At 46.5% G+C, this 5,097-nt stretch overlaps 1 pseudogene; it reads right to left on the bottom strand.

Moving 5' to 3' along the window:
• Positions 1-3,072: 3,072 nt before the first annotated feature.
• Positions 3,073-3,789, bottom strand: LOC103191508 (annotated as a pseudogene).
• Between the last annotated feature and the right edge of the window lie 1,308 nt (positions 3,790-5,097).

The raw sequence follows: 5,097 nt of genomic DNA, 5'->3' as shown, positions 1-5,097 counted from the left end.
GCCCTCAATTAGCCAACGTCCCATCAGAATGGCAGCATTGTGGGGAGGTGAAAGGTCGTGCTTTCGCTTGAACTCTCCCCCCCCCCTCCATTTTTTCCTTCCCGCTAACTGCCCCCTTCCTCTTCTCCTCTGCCCTCCCCCTCTCCTCCCCCCCCCCACCCCACCGATTCATTCTCGAGGATAAGAAATAAATGAGGAATTGTTCATTTAGAATTTGCTGCAGTAAAGGTCACATTCTTTCTCAAAATATCGCCCACAAAACACACAGTCACTACACTTTACAGTATATTACAGTATAAGGTGTCACAAAGACGCGATAAGGATTATAATTATTATTTCTCCTCTCTTCATGCAGAAACCCATCACTGTGTTTAAGAGTCTCCAAATCCGACTGAGATTTTCCTGTATCCCACCTACACATGGAAATCCCGGCTCGATTGTTGGAATGGAATGCGCTCTCTCTCTTTCTCTCTCTCTTTCCTTGGACGCCTCCTGCTTACCTAATTCCGGAGAGTATTAGGTGCAGGTTGGTTAGCGAGAGCCAAGGCTTGGGAGGCGGGGAGTCCAGAGTGTGCGTTGGGGTAACTGAACTGCTGAGGTCTAACCATCTAAACCCACACAGTTTGGCCATTGAGAGAGAGAGAGAGAGAGAGAGCACTGTCTGGCCAAGCTTTCCCGCTGTCCTCCCAGTTCGTTAGGGCTTTGGCTTAACAGGAGCTGAGGGGGAGGATTCGCTGCCCAAGTGCTCTAACCACTGAGCTACAGGACTCCACAAGAGATATGGTCTCTTCACCAAACTGAGTGAGGAATGAGAGGCGATTGTGCTAATGGGGCTGAGCAGTTTCCCAGCGCTGGTGTCAGGTGAGGGACCTGCGTTCTCTTGTAATACATTAGTCACAAGTCAGATTTAATGGAGCGATAAATCCTTCCACTCAAGACAAGCGCGTTGTTAATGCTGACAAAGCATGGCCCGCATTCAAACACCAGCCGTTCAACAACGCAGAGACCACAATACAGGGAGTCGCACATTCAGGTGGGGCACAGACACACACCTGCAGACAGACATGCATACAGAGACAGGTACACAGGCAGACCTGTACACAGAGACAGGTACACAGGCAGACCTGTACACAGAGATAGGTACACAGGCAGACCTGTACACAGAGACAGGTACACAGGCAGACATGCAAGAAAAAGAGAGAAAGAGAAAAGGAAACGAGCGAGAGAGAGATGAATCACGGTACATATTGACTGTCGGCAGGATTAGCTGAAGCTGCTGTCTTCGGGGTGAACCCTGATCTCTCATATCCAGAGGCCTGTGGTTTACCAGCCCAGAGTCTGACTGTAACAACATCACACAACGTGTCTGCCTGTGTACCTGTCTCTGTATGCCTGTCTGCCTGTGTACCTGTCTCTGTATGCACGTGTCTGCCTGTGTACCTGTCTCTGTATGCACGTGTCTGCCTGTGTACCTGTCTCTGTATGCCTGTCTGCCTGTGTACCTGTCTCTGTATGCCTGTCTGCCTGTGTACCTGTCTCTGTATGCGTGTCTGCCTGTGTACCTGTCTCTGTATGCGTGTCTGCCTGTGTACCTGTCTCTGTATGCGTGTCTGCCTGTGTACCTGTCTCTGTATGCGTGTCTGCCTGTGTACCTGTCTCTGTATGCATGTCTGCCACCAGACGTCGGGAACAACATGTTCCTTCTAATCTGGTCTGTCCTGCAGCTTATTGATTGGTGCTCAGGACTCACGTCCTGTGATGACAGCTCTGGTTAAGTGTTTAAGGTTGTTACGAGGTCGGGCTAATCTGTGTTCTGTTAAACCGCACTCACTCCCCATCTATGTCCTGTTCAAGTGGACATTAAAGATCCCGCAGCACTGTTGAAAAAGAGAAGGGCGTTTCCCTCTCCTGGTGTCCTGGCTGACACCCTCCCCCCTCCCTCCCCACCCACACACACAGGTAAAATCACTCACTCACTTCACAGCTGTTTACAAGATGTCGCTGTGAGCAAATGTGCTTCCGCGAGTGCCTGCAATACACACAGTCACTAAACTTGACAGCAATTTCCTGTCAAGTGCTTTGATGTTACATGTGCTGTTTTGAATGCACGTCTATTGATTATCAATGAATTTCTCTCTCTCTTTCTCTCGTTATCCAATATCAGTCTTGTTTCAGGGCCATTCAGTAAGCAACATAGCCTGCTGTCCAGATACAAACGGTAAATTGTCTTGGGAGAGTGGAACGGGTTTGAGAAACACTAAGAGTATTATGTCAGTTTAACATTCACATAGAGTTCAGAATGCCAGTGTAAAAAAAGTGGCCCCATGCTTCTAACATTGTGTAATCAGCTTCATAATCAGCTTCATGAAGCTGATGCATATTTAATTGTAGAATTTCTTTATTTAGATCAAAATAAACTTATAAATAAATCAGCTTTTGCCTGCAGCTTTGAGGAGGGATAGAGATGGTAGGATGGGGAGGCACAGCTGTATAAATGGAGCTCTTTCTGTATCGTAATCACGGAAATAATTATCGCATTGGATACCCCGCCAGTAATGTCACCTTGTCCAACACCTTGGGACATCCTCCCGAAGTACAAGGTGCCATGTTGTTTGTTTTTTTGCCTTATCACTGCATAACTTTACGTAATTGGTGTAAACGGCCATTTTGATTACTTTAGAAAGCTTCACAGTTAATTATTACCAAGTGTAGTGACTGTGTATTGGGACGCGAATGCAGCTGCCATGAAGGGGGGCTTTTAATGTGATCGTAATGGGCATTTAATAATAATAATAATAATAATCCTTGCATTTGATATAGCGCTTTTCGCGTCTTCTAGACATCTCAAAGCACTTCACAGAATATACTGTAAAGTGAATTCATTGCATATTTGTGGGTGAAACGCGGCGGCCAATTGCGCACAGCAGCGTCTGTCCCACAAACAGCCGTGGGTTGAAAATGACCAATTTATTATTGTTTTGTTTGGAGGGATTATTATTAGGCTCTGTGTGGAGTAAGGAAACTTGCCCAAGGTTTCGCTCTGTCGGGAATTGAACGCTGGTCTCTCGCTTGCAAAGGTGAAAACGGGAGATCTTCTTGAAAAAAAATTGTAACCAAAAATGAAACAGAACCAAGTCCTGCTGGTTTATCTTTTGCGTTAAACTCTTCTGTGTCTTCTGTGTAATGGAATCAGAAAAAACACCCAGAAAAAGAACAATGGAGCAAAACGTCGCACTGTTTCACGGACAGAAGCCATTTCTCGGAACTGTTTGGAGAAATTCTGAAATTGAGGAATGGTCATTTCAAAAGATCTGCTGATCACATCTGAAGAATCGGCTACTTTAAGGGTCATAGTGACATACCCTTCAGAGATCTACAGCTGTCAGAACTCACTGCCATTCCCAGCTTCCACTGCAAGTCCACAAGCTGACCCATGGTCAACATATTCTTGGCGTCTTCCGGTGATGTGATCAGTTTGCCCTGTTCGCTCCACCCATGACGAATGACTTGCTTGGACCAATTGTTGCTGCTTTCAGCAAGTTTCGCAATCAGTTCTTCAGCTGACATACTGTTCTGCGCTGCTGACCTGAAAAATAAGGAAACAGCATGGGCCAACTGTTTAGTGGCTTCCAAGTCCAGCTGAACGCCAATTGTTTGAAGGCTCTCACATAATTTGATTGCATTCACCCCAGGTACCTTACACTGAAGATGCAACATGATTTGCTGGCACAGCTCTGCAAACAGGTCTTGGGGAAGTTTACTAATAATTTCAACAGTTTCAACAGTCATTTATACCAATGACATAGAGTTATGCAGTTGTTGTTGCTATTCAAGTGAGCGATCGATTTACGTGGTGGGTGGGGGGAGATTGTCAGCCAGGACACTGATTCGGGGGCGCACAGAGCTGGCGAGGACAGAGGAGGGAGATTCTCTCTCTCTCCCCTGAATCCTAGCCGACAATAACTGGTTGTTGACTTCAGGCCTCTGCCTGTGAGGGGGAATAGCGTGAGCTGCTGTAACTATAAAGATCTTTTACTACCTTTAGTGCATTTACGGCCAAGAACTCTGGCTGTTCTCAGCTGGTCTCCACTGACTCATTATTGCTCTGCCATCTCCATCCTCAGCTACACACAGGTCAGGGCCTCTCCTCACCTAACCAGGCAAGGTACAAGTTGTCAACTCAGGAACAAGGAGAGACCGAGAGAGAGAGACACCATCGGAGACAGAGAGAGACACACAGAGATAGAGATAGAGATAGATACACACAGAGGTAGAGATAGAGAGAGAGACAAACACACAGCGTCAGAGAGCTAGAGAGACACAGAGACAGCCTTGAATTCAGTGATTAGATTATTATTGTTTTTTTATTTTACTTTGAAGGGATTATTACCCCCGGATAGCGACAACCAGGTTCCTACTTACTGCTAGGTAAACAGAGGTGTGTGTGTGTGGGTTAAGGAAATTTGCCTAATGTCTCGACCTAACCCGCCTGGGAATCGAACCCAGGTCCTTTCTCTTGGGAGGCGAGCCTCTAACCACTAAACTACAGGACTCTTTGTTATCTGAAGCCAAAGGGAACAAATACAAAGGCGTGGAGGGGGTTGGTTGGGGGGTGTTGGAGGTGGGGAATGAGACTGTGTTAAGACAGCGTGGCTGTGATGAACTGTGCGAGTGTCATACATGAACTGATTGATTGACTGTGTTTCTGGTATCTGCGCCACTCTCAAATGATATATTACTTTCCATTCAGCATTCATAACAGCGACACTATGAACAACCCTGGGCTAATAGCCAGCAAAACCCAGCAAATTGCTTCTGTGCGGGACTCGGGTAAGATTCACTGCGTGGAGATTGATTTTCTTCTTGGCTACACGGATTTAAATAGACGGTGGGATTAATACGACGTGACACAGACTGGGAGCCAGGACGTGGCAATGCAGACTTGGGCGGTGTGACTTTGATTATTAATCAAATGAAATTCTCTGAAGAGCAGGTGAGGAGTGATGTACACTCTGTGCTTTATATTAAACACCGCAATAGGCTACAGCTCCACACAGCGCAGTCAATCAAACAGTCCTACTGTCACAACGCATCAGA

The sequence above is a fragment of the Callorhinchus milii genome, unplaced genomic scaffold, assembly GCF_018977255.1.
Source record: "Callorhinchus milii isolate IMCB2004 unplaced genomic scaffold, IMCB_Cmil_1.0 Scaffold49, whole genome shotgun sequence".
Lineage (NCBI taxonomy): Eukaryota > Metazoa > Chordata > Chondrichthyes > Chimaeriformes > Callorhinchidae > Callorhinchus > Callorhinchus milii.
Note: the sequence above shows the minus strand (reverse complement) of the source record. Positions and strands in the feature narration are given on the sequence as shown.